The sequence below is a fragment of the Thermobia domestica genome, chromosome 1, assembly GCF_964235325.1.
Source record: "Thermobia domestica chromosome 1, izTheDome1.hap1.1, whole genome shotgun sequence".
In the NCBI taxonomy this organism is placed as follows: Eukaryota; Metazoa; Arthropoda; class Insecta; order Zygentoma; family Lepismatidae; genus Thermobia; species Thermobia domestica.
This window is the reverse complement of record NC_137454.1, coordinates 62,388,615-62,409,523: the sequence shown is the minus strand read 5'-3', so window position 1 is coordinate 62,409,523 and position 20,909 is coordinate 62,388,615. Positions and strand designations below refer to the sequence as shown.

The following is a 20,909-nucleotide window of genomic DNA, read 5'->3' as shown; positions in this document are numbered from 1 at the left end:
ACCTAGGTTGAACAAGTGGAATTTCTTGGGGACTATTTTCTTATGGAAGAATAATGGTCATTTGGCTCATTGTCAGTGTTGCTCACTTCTAATTTTTTTCGTTTTTTTTTTTTTTAAATCGTAGTCAGACTGTTTAGTCAGTTTCAGAGAACTGGGCTGCAAATGTCCATTATGTTACCCAAAAGAAAAACTGAGCCCTTGTACTAAATTTCTAATTAATACATTAAATGCATTATACTTCGGATAATTGGATATAAAAAGTTGTAGGCCTATTATTTTAAAGATAAGTAAGAAAGAAAGATAAAAGCTATTTCACCGATTCGAAGTATCGTAACGTCTGATGTTAATTCTGTGTTATAATCAGGGGTAAAAGTGGATCTGAAAAGGTAGGGGGACGGTAGCAAGCGGCATGAAGTCACGCCGTCCACCCGCCTATCCTTGCCCATTTTAATTTTTTAGGAACTGAGGGACGCCGTACATATTTTTTCGAGGTCGGGGATGGCGTTCTCCCGCATTCCTCCACACTTTTACCCCTGGTTATAATTCGCATATCGATTAAAAGAACGATCGGGTTTAACCCTTAACATGCCCTGTAGGGACCCCAGAGAGTGATATGTGGTGATACTCCTGCAACTATAAGAATCAATTTATTCTGGATTTTTATGTGTGTCCTGCATCCGTTTGGCATATACTATCTATTACATAATTAGATCAACAATGCGTTCGTTAAAAAAATACAAACAATAAAAACATACTTGAAAATGTAGAAGCTCCATTGTTAAACTTGTATTTCAGATTTACGAACACAAAAGTATAAAATTGTACGAAAAACTGATTATTGTTAAAGTAAACATATTTGATGTCAACCATGCACATTTAACTTAGGTATGCTTTTAGACATCCAAAAAATAATAATTTCAGTGCAATACTATGTTGAGAAATTAAAATAATACTTGGGGTCGCCAGAAGACCCCAGCTTGGTAAACAACGTTGACGAGTTAGGCTTGGTACGTTAAGAGTTAAATGAACATTTAAGAGTCGCAAGAATGATTGTCCGTTCTCAGGAGTAACAAAATATCTGAAAAAATCTTCAAGGGATACTAAAATTTAATAGATTCAATAAATAAACTCTTTCGCTTTTTTTTTTTTTTTTTTTTTTTTTTTTTTTTTTTTTAATGAACAATTATTTGATCCACATGTTCTCTTGCCTCTACTTGAGAGTTACGTAGTGATCCGAAAGAGTCTTGAAATGGACATGAGTAAAGAGCATATGTTTTAGTAGATCTGCTAGTCAGGCTAATAAGCATAGTAAGACAACAGAGACTAGAGAACATAGTAAGATCCAATAGTTCTGATTCTAATTTTCCATGTTATTCCTTGACGCTATGGGCAGGCTAAATAAAATTTAGTAGTGATAGATTGAACATTTTGAACCATTAATGAGAACTCCCTGATATCAAAGGACGAGGATTTATGGTCAACCACGATTAGCCATGATTTGCAGTTACAGGGAAAATTTAAGAGATTTTTCAGCCCGGCTTCCAGGCATGGACATCCACAGGACTTTTTCAAGGGGGTAAAGTACCGATTCCAGGGGAGGACAAAAGACCGACACACAAACTCAGTCGCGAATACACAATATTTTGATACACGAGGACACATAATACATCAAGTAAAACAACAGTTATTTACGCGCGTATGCTTTTTACCTACAGTAAATAATGTATAATACCAGATATTGTAGTATTTAAATGAATATATTAAGTGTTACAACATTTAAGTAAGCAAATTAGTATGTCTTTACATGCACTTCCAAAAACCTTTTAAAACAAAGGGAGGCAACATCCCCTTTCCCCCTTCCTTATTGCGGGTAGCCATGCTTCCTAGTGTTCTGTGTCTATATTTATATGCTACTTCAAAGATTCATGAGAAAGAAAATGCATCCTGGTAATATATCAGAAGTCCATGCCATTTCATTTTCAATCTCCCGCTCTTCGGTTTGTTTCTTAACTTGTTAGTTCGAGGTTTTCTATAAACTTTCTAGTCTGTTAGTTGGCAACATTTGCACACTGTCGTCTGCATTGTTTACAAGGGCTGCAAAGATTCGTGAAAAAGCGAGTAATATGTTTTGAAACGAAACGAAATATCGAGGTTTACGTCCCACGTTATGCATCGAGGCTAAGGGAGAGGGTAATGATGGGAAATAAATGAAATGGTGGGATGAAGAAAGTAGGAGGAAACAGAAAAACCCCGAGAAAACCCACGCACACGGTGTTTGCCCACCGAAAGTTTCCCATGGCGCAAGCTAGGATCCAACCAGGGACCCGTATAACCACACCTGACTACTCTACCACCGAGCCGGTACTTGTGCAAGACTCTCGCGCAAGAGTCTTGGTCTTGGTCTTGGTCTTGCATCGGGATTTCTGGTCTTGGTCTTGGTCTTGATGTTGCATGCAAGACTCTTGCAAAAACTGCAAGACCAAGACCAGTGGCGGCGATTGGACATTAAAAGTGGGGGGGGGCAAGACATGATCTGAATATTTGTATAACAATGTTGGTTTTCCTAGTTGATGCTAATACTTCGTTTGACGAAAGGTTGTATAACTAATAGGATACTATCTTCTTCAGTTAAAATGCTACACATATTTTATTAAGTAAATTCACAAGAGAAACGCAACTAGGTACTAGCCCGTTGTACTCTTATACAACGAAGGTGTAAGAAGAAATTTGATTCATTGCTCATGAACATCTTAAAATTCTGTCTGGAAAATTGTATGATCTAAATATTTAATAACAAATTCGCAAAACAAGTAAATATAAAGGATAATATTAATCATAATGATGAATAATGAGCCTTGTTTTGCAAAAGTTATATTGAAACTGGGGATTAATGAACATCTTCTATGTTTAATTCTACACATGCTGTTAAATGTAGGTTATTACTCTTAGAAAGACAGTAAATACTACAAGCATATGCTACGACATTTGAAGAAATACATTTGCAGCTTCCCGAAACATGTTCATTGCCATTAGATGCAGTTTTCACTTTCTTGGAATACATCAAAACTCAACAATCTTAGAATTATTCCACACTCCAATTATACAAAATAATCCTAGAATCTAGAATTCTGTTGAATTCACTAAATTTAGTTGTATATACACTCATACACCCCTAAACACATCACTTCACTAGTATATTACACTGCAAAACAATACAAAAGATAGAAGTTGTTTCTTGTGATTCTCTTTTTAATCAATATTCCTTACTATTAGAAAGAAGAAAAGACATTTCAGGAACTCAATTTTTGTGCAATTAAAGAATAACTTGGGGTTAAATTCCAAAGTTGGGCGTCCGTTTCCAGCGAAATTTTTAAAATTGACAGGAAAGATATGGATAATTTGATCCTTTGTGTTCTTGATAATATATAAGAGTCCCAAAAAAATCTGTTTATTTGTTATATATAAGCGGTTATAAACATGGGACTATACGGCAAGCGGAGGGAACTACTTGGCGCAAGGTAACTGAACAGTTGCATTGTGGGAAAGAAACGACCATTTATGTTATCAACATGGCGAATGTACAAGGGCAATAAACTAGCAGTTTTAACATTTGTGAAGCAATACGTTGATAACGAGCAAAATCTTTTAAAAATTTGTGAAGAGCACGAATTAATGAACCTAATAACAAATTGCAGAAAGTGTGGAAAGGAGATAACAGCGAAAAAACTTGACGAAAGCGGACGCCCAACTTTGGAATAAATGCCATAACTTGTGAAAAACTTTTCCTTTCTTTCTTTCTTTTTGCGAAATGTTATCTCAATTAGTTTCAAAGCGGCTTACTAACATATTGAGCCCTTGTAAGAAGAAATGAAAGTACGCTAGAATTGTGGAGCTAAAATACGTTAATTTTGGGCAATTTTCCGTGGCAAGTAAAACGTAATTTGTTCAGCTTTCATAACTCCGCGGGAAGACAACCAATAGGTACTCACGTAACGGAAAATATTATATGACATCAGTTTTTCTAGGAACCAGTAATACATACAATAACTTTATATTTCCAAATGATATACATTAATGGGTCACTTCAAAAAAGTGAGGGGGCAACTTCCCCCCTTTGCCCCCCTAATCGCCGCCCATGACCAAGACTCTTGCGCTCATCACTAGTGGTGTTGTTTAATACGTAAAACGATGCCCTCCTTCTTAAAGTTGCTTCATGCGAAGTTTCGCTTTTCTCCATCTTCTGGTTTCTCCGTTATCTTGGATGTTCCAGATAAATTGTCCACTGTATATATATATATATATATATATATATATATATATATATATATATATATATATATATATATATATATATATATATATAGGTTCTACAGACCTTGGTGCAAGTTAGTTGTAAACCTGGAGCCCCGGAAAATGTTCCCAATCGGGCCCCGCACCACCTAACTCCGGCCCTGTTTATATGTTTAATAGAAGCAAGGTATTATGCCATTTTACCATGCCTACCCAGCCAAAATGGACTTTCGGAACCTTTTTTAAAAATCTAAAAATTAAGGATTTTAACAATTAACAATCTAACCGATCTCCACGCCAATACTTATACATTCCAAAGAACTATTCACAAAAAAAGAAAAAGAAAAGAGAAAGTTTTAAACTTATTCTGAGGAAATATTCAAACATAAAGTCAATGAATGCCATTTTTGGTCGATCTCCCCTATGTACATAACAATGTATTTTTAGAAAAAATTCAGATCCCTATGTCAACGCAGGCCTGAGCCAGAGGTGCAAAGTGTTTTGGTGTTTTTTTTTTTTTTAATCCAGGTTTTTCCCTAATTCTCCGGTTCAGATGTATGATACAACATGTGAGTGGTAGCGTTAGAAAGGGATCGTTATACTAAGGAAAATGGCGTTTGAACAATGACTCTAGGTCAAATAGGAATGACGCAGTACATTTTTGAAGTATATATATGAAAAATGGGTCACTTTCAAAAATTTCTCCCGATCTCAGTTTTCAAGATAAGATGATGAAATTTTGCACACGTATTATGTACATAACAATGTGTCTTTTTAAGAATATTCAGATCCTTACGTAAAACCAGGCCCGGGCCAGAAAGAAACAAAAATTTCAAAAAAAAAAAAAATCGAAAAATCTCCTGTTTTTTTCTTTTCAATTTTCCCGTTTCTGGTGTATAGGATAACTGAATCACCAATAGGCTATAATTGTTAAAGGTAGCTATGATTTTTCGTTGTTAAGGTTTTTTTTTTTTTTTTTTTTTAAATCTTTATTTCACCAAATAAGGAAGGGAGTCCAGCACAATCTTAAACGAAGTCAACAGTACTCACTGTCAAACGTATATGCATATGTACCTATGTCCTATAAAAGAAAACAGACCCCTGTACTTAACCATATGTGGAAGTTCATTAAAGCCTCATCAAAGAAGATAAAAATTAAATGAATAACCAACCATGTGACAATACTAATATTTGACAATTTTTTCATCCACAGAAGGGTTAAGCTGGGCCATCCAAATTTAAAGAATTATATATCGTGTCCTAGAGAACATTTACCAAATTGTATTTTCTGACAATTCCTAGATATAAGGGACAATCCTATATATCCTTCCAAAATTTGAGCATCAATGTACCCATGTCCTATAAAAGAGAATAGACCCTTGTATTCAACCTTATAACAACATAACGTGATAAAACTTCAAAAAGCTAATTAGGTCAATAATCTACTACTTGGTACGACGTACTGCTTACGTTTATATTTTTGACAATTCTTACCTGTAGAAGGCGATAAACAGGACCCATCAAATTTTCAGAAATATATATTTGGGCCCTATAGAATATTTACCAAAGGACCCCTTGACATAAGGAGCTCAAAATTGAAGTGTCGAATTTTTGCAAAACTCTGGTGCTATCAAGAAGGTATGGAGCTGACAAATCATGAAAAAGTATAGTTTCCGAAATAAAGTAATTATCATGGCAGACAGGGGCAAAATATCAAAGCATTTTATAATGTAATATATGGGAGATTACATGTGACAAATGGATTATTTTAGGTACCTTGGGTTCAGCCTAGGAAGTTGGATTTTAGGCCGTGTGTAAAGCATAAACACCGGCAAATAATGGTTAAAAAACGACGGTGGAGACTTTTATAGTTTCCGACTACTGTGCCAGAGAAAAGTGAGAAATCGAGAATGCTTACTTGCGGCATATGGAATAATATGTCGCAGAAAATAATGTTCCTGTGAGTTCGTCTTTCGACAAGAACCTTCGGATCAAAGACCTACCGTTGGGCAGAATACAACCAGATCAGCAACATCATCATCGCAGCAGCATAGTCTATAGCTACTGTAGGGAGAGAGGATAGTGCAAGCGTAATAACCTGGAGCACGAAAATCACCAATAGACAGCATAGCGGCTAATTACGGTACTTACTGCGAATTGCATTTGTGGTATCGCTCATTTATATCAGAATGATACAGAATGTTCATAGTGTCTGTTTATAGCATTTTGCGTCTATTTTATATACATATATATGTATATATATCTGAGAGTGACCATTTCGGAATGATATTGCTATGATATGACCATCAGTTAACGAGGATATTCTATCGCTGATTCGTTTCGTACAATTGTTTGCAATATTTGTTGTGAGAATGGCGAGTGTTCAGCCATGAGGGTGTGGACTGTGGAGTATGTGAAAAATGGTTTCGAGGCAAACGGAAACGAGCCATTGGAGGTCAAATGGAGTCACAGTCCATAAGTTACTTGCGTGGTTCGCTTGAGAAATCTTTCTGTTTTGTAGCGGAAGTGAATTATCTCTGTACAAATTGTTGGTGGAAAGTTAGAAACTTGCTTAAGGAAGTTCCAGTGGCTAGTGGTACTTGTGACGAAACTGTTTCGGCTGAAGCGGATATAATTAGTTGTAGTGTACAAACAGAATCCTCTTCATACGCTACCCAGATAGCACAGAAAAGTTTTTAAAAATGTTTAAAAATTTGCAGAGGCAAACTAAAAAGTTTGCAAAAAACTTGCCTTTTCAAATGAGAAAATTTGCCGAAAGTTCAATGCAAATAACGAAGTTGACGCTGGCTGAGTTTGCAGCAAAGTTGCCTCAGAAAACGAAAACATTTGCCAATACAAACGAAATGTTTGCGACTGCACAGCAAGAAAGTTTGCCAGGACTTTGCTGCAAATATTTTGTGCAAATTTTCTTTGACAAAATTTCTGAAAATGAGCTGATAAATTTGGTAAAAATATTAAAAGGTTTGCAGCAACATTGCAGAAAGTGTTTTTACGATCGCAAGATCATGTTTGCTGCAAATGTATCAGGTAATGTTTGCTGCAAATTTATAAAGTAATATTTGGTGCAAATTTATAAGGTAATGTTTGTAGCAAATTTAGAAGGTAATGTTTGTAGCAAATTTATAAGGTATTGTTTGTAGCAAATGTATAAGGCATTGTTTGTAGCAAATTTAGAAGGTATTGTTTGTTGCAATTTGGTATAAGGCTAAAATATGTATCAAAATTCTGAAACTAGTGATCGAGGTTTAAGTCAAAATAATAACTGCTTGCGATTTAATATTATTAAAACAGAAAACACAATCTACCATTCCGGTTGCATACATGGAGTAATCACCTGTGACGTTTAGAAGATATTTTTCATTATTTCCAGGTTCTGTCTAAATGTAATCGGAATGAGACATTGTGTTTCGTATGCTTTAATAGTTTTTAGATCCCAAGCAGTTTATATTCTGACTTGTACCTCACTAGTTTCAGAATTTTTCTACATATCTTAATCAAAATTTGCAGCAATTGTCTTGAAACTAGTACAACTATATAAAAATATCAAACGACATGGGCTGATAAGGGTAATTTTTCGCCATCGAATAACGGAAAAATGAAGAGTCCGATTCAGACAAGTTTGCAATGTCTATATATTGGAAGATATGTTATAATAGATATGTGAGAAAGAAAATAAGTCATAGAAATTAGTGCCAAAAAAGTAGTAGTTTTGCGTCATTTTGACAATGTTTGCTGTCGTTGACATAGGCTTGTAGTAAGAAGGATTCGATGAACCTAAATAAACCAAACTCATAATAATATGACGCTGTGTAAGTTTTGATATGAGGATCAATTTATTTTGGTAGTGTGTCTTTCGACTTATGAGAGAACAGAATGTATCTAGCCTCTATAGACACTTTACATTTTTCCGGTGTTCGATGGGCGAAAAATGACCCTTATCAGCCCACATCCTTTTGAAGAGAGCAAATATAGAAGATAGTTTGATACCTTCCAGCTGCACTTTTCTTGTTCATAAAATAAGAAGTAACTTATTAACGACTATTTTAACGTCATATAATTTATATATGTGTATACATAAATACTTAAAAAAAAAATAGAAAACGCCTAAACCTGAATATTTCTGAAGGTTACATCAACGTTTATTCCATCACTTACTCTTGTAATGGACACGGAAAGTTTCTCTGGTTCCTCGTAGGGAGATTTCCACTTAAAAGCGAGTCATTGAAACAAATCTAATAAATTTGACCTGTACATTTTAATCCAAAATTTCACAAAGTCGGCTGCACAATCACTCAGCAAAGTAGCAATTGACGACAAATTATCCAATAACAACACATTATACTCGAAGATAATGCACAAGGGAAAACAGACACTTCCAAATGCATAAATAAACATGGCGGCATCCAGATGGCTCCAAGAACAAAGGATTAAGCCTTTTCTAAATTGTCATGTCGAAAAAAAAACAGTAAAAATCATGGTAATGGCACAACCGCATTAGAATGTGTGAGAACAAGCAGATAAAAATAACTAAGAAGATTAGGATGAAACATTAAAAAAATACTATACGGTAAATAAAGGGCATTATATATTTATTGCTTGATTTTGACTTTAGAATGACAATGTACTACAAACTATAACAATACTCAGTGATCATATTACAGAATGCATAAGGAGATTAACAAAAACTGTTTTATAGAAAAAAAAAGTTGAGAAAAGTAAGTTGTTGTGTATATATAAAAATACTTAGTACCAGATGCCAGTATCTGAAGCCTATTCACAACGCTTCCCACCTTTTTTGAGTTTGAAAATCGTGCGAAAATGGAAGAAAATATCAAAATTTCGAACTCTGCCTTCTTCATATCTCAAATCAACCTGATTTCGCATCAAGCAGAGATAGAACACACCCGGAAGCTTTCCCCCCGAACTATCGGAACATGCATCCAGAAACAAACGTGTGCCAATATCTGGCGTATAGACACACACTTGATCGAGAAGCGACCCAGTCATCACTCACACAAACTGGTTGCATAGCATCTACACGATACAGGATTCATTTTCAAAATTCTTATTTGAATCAAGTTACTTCAGCTAAATACTATCTTATATTGAGAAACAAAAACATCCGGTTGTGTTTTATATATGCTCGCCATGCTTGGTGCAAATTCGAAGGCGATTTGAGGTAGGAAGTTCATCTGGTGAGGAATATTTTGCTACACGTTAAAATTCTCCATTTCTCAGTTTTTTATCTGGAACCGAGGTCACAAACTATAAAACACTACATTGTGGTTTTTAACCATTATTTGCCGGTCTTCATGCTTTGGTCGATGCTGTCAAAAACCAGGTCCGTGAGGTGAGTACAATATACCTAAAAATCCATTCGTACCATGCAGTTTCCCTACATACTCAATTATAAAAATACTTCACACTTTACACCCTTTTCATGCTAATTACTTTATTTCGAAAAACAGGTGAATATTTTTGGGGGTAACTTTTCTTAGCAGTTACAAGCCGCTTGAGTCATACCAACTGATAGATTTATAAACCCAGTTCTCTGCCGATATCATTGACCAGCTCACAAAATACCATACGACCATTTTGTCAAAATTTAATATAATTATATGAATTTCACGGAAGTAATACGAGTTTGTATATATATAAAGCATAGTGAATGTGGTATTTGAATGATGTTGATCTTTCAGTTCATAATATAGCACACTACCTACAGCACAGATGCTGCAAATTATCTCGTGGATGAACAAAACAGTTAGATTACTGGAAACTATGTACAATGCATCTTTGTTGATAACTACCCTGATGGTAAACATTAACTCTTGTTTCATATGCATACAAGCTAAACGACTCTCTTTTCATTATGAGCAACTTTCCTTGATTATCACCTAACAAAAACTAAATGTACAAAGCAGATCTATCAACCGTGTGCGGTTTCAACCATATATAAACAAGTCTTAAGTTGTTCGGATTACTTCTTACAAATAGTTACAAATATTTCGTAATCACTGTTCTTCCGTTACGCATACAAGCTAAACGACTCTCACTTTGTGTAACTCTCCTTCAAAATTAGCACAAAAAAAAAAAAAAGAAAAACTAAATGTACAAAACAGACTTATCACCATGCGGTTTCAACCATATATGAACAAAGTCTTAAGTTTAGTTATAGGTCTTGTTTCATACGCATGCAAGCTAAACAACTCTCACTTCATTATGTGCAACTTTCCTTCAACATAGCACCCAACAAAAACTACAAACTCAAAACAGACCTATCACCACTTTTCGCCATCACTGTTCTTCCGTTGGAAACTGAGACTGTGCTACTGTGAGTGCCACCTCCAGATAAGGATGCTCTCTCATCCAGAGTAACTCGAATAGTGCTTCCGCTTTCCTCAAATGAAACTCGAGTAGCACTTCCACTCTCATCCATTGGAACTCGAGTGGTGTTTCTGCTCTCATCCAAGGAAACTGGAGTACTTCTGCTTCTGCCTTCTCTGAAATGAAAATTCAAAAACTTATGCATTTGCGCTATAACATTCGATTATCAACATGATATTAAGACGAGAATCAATTTCTCACGTATAGACAAGGAAATATCTGAGGACCACGGATGGCAGTTTTATGTCTACAGAATAAATCACGTACGTTGTATGGCTTCCGATGATTTCAGTTTGCTTCCGATACTTGGTGCTCATTTTCCATTAAAAACGGTATCGTTTTGAAAATTTCGCAATTGTTTCATAAACTACTCTTCATGATACAATCATCAGAACAAATTTCGTTTCTCTAGCTCCAGCGCTTCAGCCTGTGCAGCTTTTTCATATACGTTTTCCCGCTATTTTGGATCGTGTTTTTAATGTAACCTATACCTAATGATCCACTTTCGGTGGTCATAAACTCAAGATTGCGAATTGTTTAATACTTTGTAATTTTCCGCAAACTACTGTTCATGATATACCATGATAGCGAATTCCGCTTCTCTAGCCTTAGTTGTTCGCGCTAGGCACTTTCTAATCGTATATTGACTGGCGGCCCTATTTCATTCAAGATGGCGACCTGGCCAAAATTCTCTTTTTCTCCATAACTTACTCTTCAAGATATACCTTCGCACCAAATTTAGTTAAAGTCCAACAGTTCGGGCTGAGATTTTATATCACTGAATTGTGATTCAATGGCCATAAGACTTTGGAATCCTCATACAACTGAAGGTAGCACATGGGACCCTCGAGATTCTTTGTTATCCCAATTTGTGATTTTAAATATACAAACGTTGTATGTCAAATTTTCGAAAGATAATAAGACTTCTCTTGTACTTTTGGTTCATGATGACATGTATGTTGTACATTAAAATCATTTACTTTAATGCTAATGATTGCAGGAATTTTAGAACAAACACAAGCAAAGAGTTGAATTGCTGCCTCACAAGACTCGAATTGTAAGGAGGACTATGAACTTCAGTACCCGATTTTTAAAAGTGATTCCTGATTTGGTGAATAATCGAGCAAGCAATTTTCTTAGCCTTTCATAAGGAACAATATAGCTTTCAGTTTTTAAAAACATCATGCTTTTTTTTTTGAACATTTTCGAAAACAACAATTTTTCTTAACGTTTCGTGAGGGACACTATTCGCTTTAAACATTTTTCATTTGTTGTATAGTCTTGGAGAGCATTACTTTATTTCTCTTTTTTTCAACTATAGCACCTATGTTGAACTATGAAAACTACTATGTATAAAACACGAACTAACTTGTGCTACGTGGCCACCAAAAAACACAAATGCTATCTAACAGAGTTAAAGTAGGAGTGCAGTAGGGAGGCCCGAACGATAGCGATCGGTTGCATACATAGGGAGCAGGCGCGTCAACAACCGGGTATACGTATAAACGAGGACAGTGAAAGAGCACACTTACACATACAATAATTTCTTTATTACTAATAATTCATTTCAATATGCTGTGATAGATGGTAATTACTTATATTCACACTCATTCCTTCATGAAAAATATTTCACGTCGTATTTTACCTATGAAATTTCTATTTGGTAGAACCGTCTGCTCGAGTTCACCCTTAATTTGCTTACAGGTATACACACCTCGACTATAGCCCTCCAGCTTCACCTTCGAACCGTAATAGGTTAAAAAATAGCTTGTTACGAGCAGCTTCCAAAGTTTGGTGCGTAATTTTGAGACGTGTGGCTTTCATTATATGAAGCTAAGTTTGTATGTGTCTTATACAATTGTACGCACAAGTTAATACCACTTGAGGAATAACTAGATAATAAGTTTTACGATAAATAATTGGATAAGGATTTTTATGCTATTTGCATGGAGTTTTGACAAAAAAAGAAAAAAAAATACTGTATTTATAGACATAACTTTTATGCCCTCCTAAGGTTAACCTTTACTGGAAAATTGTTTAGAAAATTCATTGTCGAAAATTCTATGAGCTGATTAAAAAAAAAAAAAAGTATATGTGGTTTATTTCTCATCCAGTTATTCCTCGTAAAACTCATTACCCAGTTATTCCTAGAGTGTTATCAACCAATTGCGTACAATTGTATAAGACACATAGAAACTTAGTGAAAGTCACACGTCTCAAAACCACGTACCAAACTTCGCAAACTACTCATTACAAGCTATATTTGAACCTATTACGGTTTACGCCAAGGTGAAGCTGCTCGGCTATATTCGAGGTGCGGCCGTAGTGAACAGGCAAATTTGCCATGGTGTAAGGAAATTAATGGTTCACTTCAGCAGGCAGTTCTACCAAATAGAAAATTTATAGGTAAAAAACGACGTGAAATATCTTTCATGAAGGAATGAAAATGTGAATATAAGTAATTACCATCTATCACAGCATATTGAAGTTAATTATTAGTGATAAAGAAATTATAGTATATGTAAGTGTGCTCTTCCACTATCTTCGTTTATGTACATACCCCGTGCTTACGCGCCTGCTCCCTATGGACGCAAACGCTTGGGGCTCCCTACTGCGCTCCTACTCTAACTAGGTTAGATAGCATTCGTGCTTTTTAGTGGCCACCTAGCATAACTTGGTTTGTGTTTTATACACAGTAGTTTTTATGCTATACGTCCACACTTTATTTATTCGTTACTGATCCATCCTAAAGTAATGGCGCTCTTCATTTAGTGCATGCTCTGGTAAAAGAAAGCTCTAATCTAACCTGGAAATGTAAAAAAAAAAAAAAAAAAAAAAAAAAAAAAAAAAAAAAAAAACCGTCGAAATTCGGTAGAACCATATGCTGGAGTGATGAGCAAATTAGTACAAAAAATACCTACCAATTTGTAGTAGGTGATCACTACAAACTAGTTTTGCATTATAATTGCATAATTATGAACAATACATTTTAACGCTGTTTCTATAATCACGGATTACTTACATGTGTAACGAATGTTTTTTGAGAAATTGCACCGCAAAACAGGAGGGTGATATTTTAACCAGTGGTATTTTCTTATGCACACACCACCATCGCTAATGTGCCTGCTTTCGCGGAGAAAATCACGAGCGATCCCTCAAATTCTGCCCTGCTTCGAATCGGAATAGATACAAACTTCGGTTGTTTTGGCCATTTAGCACAGATTCGTGCGTGGTTTTTGCACTTGTTGTATTTATAATATATAAGTTTGCAAACATATTTTAAATGTGTGCGTAGCTGGTGGACAGGTGAGAAACTAAAAATGCAGAAGTCGTTAGCTCATAAATGGAAAGAATAAATGGTAGAGCTCCTCAACTTTACCTACGCTAACTAGGAATTGTAGGCAAACACCAACAGGGAAAAGAATGTTAAAGGCATTAGAATAACATTTTCACGATGAAATATGGATAACTGTTGAATCAATTTTCCCCAACAGTGGATTCCAGAATTTTTTTTTATTTATTTTTTATTTTCTAGTGGTGGCGAATTTTAATATACTGGGGATGAAATGTACTAGGAATCCACATTGAGGATGATAGGATGGTCAATGTTCCGTTAAGGGGGTCCAAAACTACACTGGACTCCCTTAAGCTAACCAGACCTAAGCTAATCTAACCAAACTAATATAACGTTATATTATGTAATCAAACGAAAATCAATAGAAACAAGTGGTGTCAAAGACATGGACCCCCTTAATGGAACATTGACCTATAGGATATGGTCATGAGGGAATTTCATGGTTCTCGCGGAGAAGTTCCCCCCGGTCAATTCATGAAATCACCACTGGTCCATATAGATTCACATATTTGTTCTTTGTTATAAGTTTAGTGTAATCTTTATGGTGCAGTGTTACTATAGGGGCTATAGGATCCACAGATTGTAAAATATATGGAAAAAATTGCAGACGTCTTTAATTTGTCCGTTTTATGTCGAGAACAACGTGCAGTTTTACTATACGTATCCATAGTATAAGTAGTAGTAGGAAAAAGTCAGAAGCCCCGCAGGGGTTAGTTGGGTTCAGTTCTCGACATAAAATGGACGTGTAAACGTATAGTAAAACTGCACGGAGAACAGAACCCAACGAACCCCTGCGGACCTCTAACCCTTTCCTACTACTACTAGTACTACTACTTACACTATGGATTCGTATAAAACTACACGCTACAATCTAATCTAAAATCTACTACCAATATTGCAACACCAAGTATTACTCGCTTATTTTATTAAAGGTATAATTTATTAGTCCATTCTTTGATTATGTCCAGTCGAGATGCACACGATCTAGAGAGTCGAGAACTCCGGCACGCGGTATGCTTTCTTCATTTGTTACTTTGTTAAACGAAGGTTAGAGACAAAAGATGACAACCAATCAGAGTCGATTTTACAAATTGACCGAAGTTTACTTAAACGAGGTTTACTGAACTTCGATTTCCAATGGTGCAACGAAGATCCGAGAACCACGTTTAAACTTGAAAGTTCAACTCCTTCAGTGTGGGTGGCGAGTTAACTCGTGTCTTCAAAACACACCTGCGGTGCGAATGGCGTATATATATGCTTTCATTTTGCTTTGGCTACTTTGTATTGCGTATGGCGAATATACTTGCCCATAGTATGAGTAATGTTATCCCGACAATATTTAGCGAGTTTGCGCTCAGCTGGTTTCAATTGTTGCTTAATTAAAAGAAGAGGAAGAAAGAAAGAGTTTGTGCTTCGTCAAATACAGTTTTCATTCTTGTTTTGTTTGAGAGCAGACAGCACAGTAATGGCTTCAAAACGATATTTCAACCATGCTGACATCGAGGAAGAGTTATTAATTAGTGATTCTGATGTAAGTAATTCTGAAACAGATTTAGAATCAACATCCAAAGTTCTCGAAAAAAACTTCACTTTTTACAGCGGTTCGCATCTGAAAATTAAAGCACTGAAGGGGTTAATGTTGAACGCGTTTAAGTGAACGCTCGTTTAAACTTCGTTGGTGCACACGGCTGTAATGGCCGTGTGCACCAACGAAGTTCAACTGTTGAACGAGGGTCATAACCAAGCTCGGTGTAAATGTCTGTTGCACCAACAACGTTCATGGTTAAGTCTCGCAGCCGTGTGCACCAACGAAGTTTAAACAAGCGTTCAAAATTAAACTTTCAAGTTTAAACGTGGTTCCCGGACTTTTGTTGCACCATTGAAAATCGAAGTTCAGTAAACCTCGTTTAAGTAAACTTCGGTCAATTTGTAAAATCGACTCTGATTGGTTGTCGTCTTTTGTCTCTAACCTTCGTTTAACAAAGTGACAAATGAAGAAAGCATACGGCGTGCCGGGGTTTTCGACTTTCGAGATTGTGTGCACCTCGAGTGAACACAACATCAAACAATGAACTAATAAATTATACCTGTAATGAAATAACCGAGTGATACTTGAACGTAAAATTGCTTACTCACCTTCGAGTTAACCTCGTTTTGGCTTGATTCACAAATCCTTGTATATTTCTTTATTAAATCTTGGGTTGTGTTGGGATGTGATTTCATAACAGCATCTGCATTGAAAAAGAATATTTTTGATCAAAATGTTAAACATCAAATGGTTTATTCTAATTTTTACACACATTATTTGAACATAGTGGTTGCCTTGTCCGACACTTTTCAAATACCACAGCAGTCGTCAAATGCAAAGAGTCTAGCCGGATAAGAAGACCAAAGTGAGCGTTACTAGGATTGCTTTGATATTCAACACCAAAAAACCTTCATATCAAAAGATGACTCAACTTCGGTCACTTTCAGATTTCGAATTGTAAAAAAATTGAAAAAAAGTTTTTTTTCTCCTAGACTCGTCACTTGTAGTGCTTCGCACACTGCAACATTTCAACAACAGTATCCTCTATAAAATATCTTGCGTTCCAAAGTAAACGTACAACAAAGTGCAATAGGTTAAATGTTATAAAATGCATTCATTAAAACAAAACACTAGAAACAAACCACGAGAAATAGACCTATTTTCAGTTTTAAAAGGCCTCGATTGAGCAGTTTGCCTCATTACACTTGAATGGGCAGAAACTAAAAGTATTTAATCTGAAACGAAAAGCATTTAATATTATAAGCTCCTTTTATCCCCCTTTTCTGATTGTGTGGTAGGATTCTCTCAGGGTATCAAACCTAAAAACATTACATTTACCATTAAAAACTGGAGAAAATGTTTATATTATGGCCCATGGTGTGCATTACGAAAACCTCCAAATTCAAGTTCTCAAAGAAAATTCTAAACATATGGAACGTATGCTGCAATTTAATATATTCTGGTCCGTTTCCTTTATGAGAATTCCGCAATTTATTTTTACAATATAAACACAAATGACGTTTAAGGTTTATTGTGCGAAGTCGTAAAAAATTATCATTATTTACTTAACTAAAGACTAATTCTATATTACTATTTTTTAAAAAAAAAAAAAAAAAAAGTAAAAGTCTATGTGACACGACACAAATCCGCGCATTTTAAAATTCCAATACTTAATATAACGACTATGTATTTCAAGTATTGAAACAAGTTTCCACACTATAAATTTAATTCAAACTACTAGCACTTTTATGGATACCGCATTTTCATACACCTTATATTAAAATATATGTAACTAGTACTAACCGCGGATTATTTTGTATAATTCAGTATTTTTAAACCAGGGTTTGAAAAAACCCGGGCTTTTTTGAAAAAGCCCAACACACCTGGGCCCATATGGGTTTTTTCGGGTTTAATCGTTTTTTTCGAAATATTTCAATGTCTTTGGGATAAAAGTGTTAAAATGTTATTTATATTTCAAGATTGTCATTGTCACAACTTGCAGCAATTTTCTACTCACTGCCTTTTTGAAATTTTACATTCAATCGCCGAGAAAATCTATACAGCAAATTTAGCATATCTTGTGCTTCCACCGTCAAAATTTCAACGTAAAAGACTGAAAATTGCGCTTCGTAGCGTAGATACTAGCTGTTTTGAAAAAATGGCCGCCATTTTGACATTTTACGTTCGTATGCCGCCAAAATCTATACGGGAAATTTAGAGTGTCGCGTACGTGTACTCTGAAAATTTTAACTTAAAAATCCGAAAATTGTACCCTGTAGTGTGTGTGGTAGAGGCAGACAAAGGAATTGAGTTGATTTTGTGTTTAACGTCCCTTTCAGCAGCGAGGCTATGTGAGACGGGACCTACTGATTAAAGTGGAATCCGAACCACATGAGCTCCCTCCGGGAAGCAAACCCAGATCACCCACGCCGAAGATGCGTACACTAACGGCTTAGCCATGAAGGACCTCGGCAGAGAAATGAACAAATGTAGATCAAGTCATCCAGAAGCCTGACTGACGTTCGCCAAATATGAATACCAAAAGGGGTCTATTAATTTAAAACAAAGATACAATTCATGTTGTATGAAATAAATAAATGTTTTAAAATTTCTTACATGAAATTAACATCTTACAGCGTAAATAAACCTGTCATATTTTCTCCATGAGAATACGGGACACCTCAGATCCCCCCCCTTCAACTTTGCAACACAATGAATTGAACAGTCTGCTTATGAACAAAAGTGTAATAGGCCGCGGTAGCTAAGTGGTAGAGCATTCACTCTGGTGCATGGGGTCCCTAGTTCGATCCCAGCTAGCGCCAAGTGAGCTTTATGGTGGACAAACACCTTGTGTGAGAGTTTTCTCGGGATTCTCACGTTTCCTCCCTCTTTCTTCATTCCGTCATTTTATTCATTTCTCATCATCACCGTCACCTTGAGCATAGCTGGCATAACCGTGAGACTAAAAGCAAAATATTTCATTTTATTTAATTTATTTTTTTTTTTCAAGAATATAATTGGCGAAAGTTCACTATCCAGCAGCTGCTTTGCTCTCTTCGTACCCTGCAATTAATTGTATAGACTAAAGATGCCTAAAAAACTTAAGATGCGCTGTAAAAATGCTTTACAGGAAAACAATATGCAAATTATTTAAATCAGTGGTACAATCTACCTTCAATATTCTTCGCGCGTTTAGCAATATTTATTAACATGGTTGTATTTGCCAAAATTACGTTCGTCAGTTTAATCTGATATTTCTCCCTGTGTCGTGTGTAATTGTCAGGACCAGATTTACATTTTTCTAAGACCTGGACCAAAGCACAATTCTGTGCTAAAATAACTGAAAAAACAGAAATGAAATCTTTAAGTTTTACGTCCCACGTTTATGTCGGTTAGGCTAAAGGAGAGGGTGATGAGAGATGAGTGAAATGGTGGAACGAAGAATGTGAGAGGAAACGTGAGAACCCCGAGAAAACCCACCAGCACCACAGTCCACACGGCGCGAGCTGGATCGAACAAGGGACCCCAAGCACCGGATGTGAACACTCTACCACTGAGCCACCGCGTCACTCGATAAAATAACTGAGTGTATATGAAAGATGACTCTATTACATGTTATTTTCCACAGGCGCGGCGGTGTTCTTCTGCACAGTGTACAGAAGCTGTATATTATGTTTATATGTGGAGCGTTACTAGTATGACACCATGACAAGTTCTATTCAAATTCGTATCTTTGCCAAAACCCATTTAGGTTTACTACCCTCGCTTACGCGTATACCCATGATCATTGACGCGCCCACTTCCCACGGACGTACCCCGCGCAGGCACACCAGCATTGCACCGCTCTGGCTCGGTTAGATGGCACTCGTGCTTTTGTGGTCATTTAGGACAGGCTGGTTGTGTTTTTGGACTGTAGTTCTTGTCATACACCACGAAGGCGTATTTATATGGAAATCGAAAAAGAATCGTAACTTTTCAACAATTACTTCTGGTGGCCTCCTTGAATTTTATCTATTCATAGTGAGATATTTTCAAATATAACCTAGCGAAATCTTTTAGGATACAATATGAAGGAAACCAATGAAAGTATCAATTTTTCAACAATTATTTCGTGTGGTGTGCCAAAAGTAAACCTGCACGTCACTTTGTGCATTAAATCATTGTTTTCACATCATGTTAAGTTCTTCACACAGAAATCAATCAATTCTACTTGTAAATGTTCTAAAGGTAAGTAAAATAAAGAGTAAAATATTTGCATCCAATAAACCTTTCGCGCTATCAGATTGAAAGGTCCGACTCGATTCACTAGCAAGCGCTACACGAACATCGTATAATTCACATTTACTCCTGTAACATTTTTATTTTATACAAAATAAAAGAATATTTAACTATTACTGTGCACTTACCAATTTGTACAGCTCTCTCTCTCTCTCTTTCAATGTTTTGATGTCCAGGAACTCGTCCAACAGCACTCACACGCCGCAACACATAAAGAAAACAAACATATGACGTCTCTTTCGTGAAACTCCCAAGCGCAGTGAATTGTGGGTAGGTAGCTTGAAGACAACTTGCCAAAAGTTTGTAGTCGCAAATTGTTGAAACTACATCTGTATATAATTTGCTGAATGAAATTTGCTATAACATAAAACTTGAAAATAATATTTAATTTGCTAAGACATTCAAAGTTTGAATTGAAACTGTCAAGCGCACTAGATAGGTGGAAGCAAATTTGCAGAAAAATGCCAAATGTTTGCTTTTGCCAAGTTTTGAAACTACATTTGTATGAAATTTTTTGCATTAAATTTACTCTTTCATAAAAATTGCAAATGATATTTAATTTGCCACAAACATTCCAAGTTTGCATTGCATTTTCCGCATATACAAAATGAAAACTTTCACATTATTTGGTATGACGAACAATAGGCAAGTTTACGGAAAACTTCTGTGCTATCGGGGTATTGATGTTATCTGTTTCAGACAATGGCCTATTTGCATTCACTGGTGTAAAAAACGAACAGTTTATGCATCTTCGTCAGTACCTATTGATGAGTGGCATATCTCGTATTAACAATTGCTTTATTTGAATGAACAAATGTATTGTCATTAAGGATGAATAATTTGAAAAGAATTTTTTTTTTTTTTTTTTGCTTTCTGATTATCGTCTTTCTGTTTATCCCGAAACTTTCAGTGCAACCCTCGTAGCTACATTAAAAGCAAAAATTAATAAAGAAAAAGAACTCTTCATCAGTGTAATCTAACATAAACCATCAATTTACTATTTCTATTTTCGATACTGTTTTATACTAAATCATATACCTAGTCTAGCCA

General features: G+C 35.7%; 1 long non-coding RNA gene across 1 annotated transcript; it reads right to left on the bottom strand.

Annotated features, from left to right (window-relative positions):
• Positions 1 to 6,017: 6,017 nt before the first annotated feature.
• On the bottom strand, positions 6,018 to 20,515 carry LOC145685403 (uncharacterized). The gene is made up of 3 exons (XR_014131447.1): positions 19,988 to 20,515; positions 16,190 to 16,284; positions 6,018 to 10,814 (listed from the first exon to the last, which is right to left on the bottom strand). It is a non-coding gene; the product is annotated as an uncharacterized LOC145685403 (long non-coding RNA).
• Positions 20,516 to 20,909: the final 394 nt, after the last annotated feature.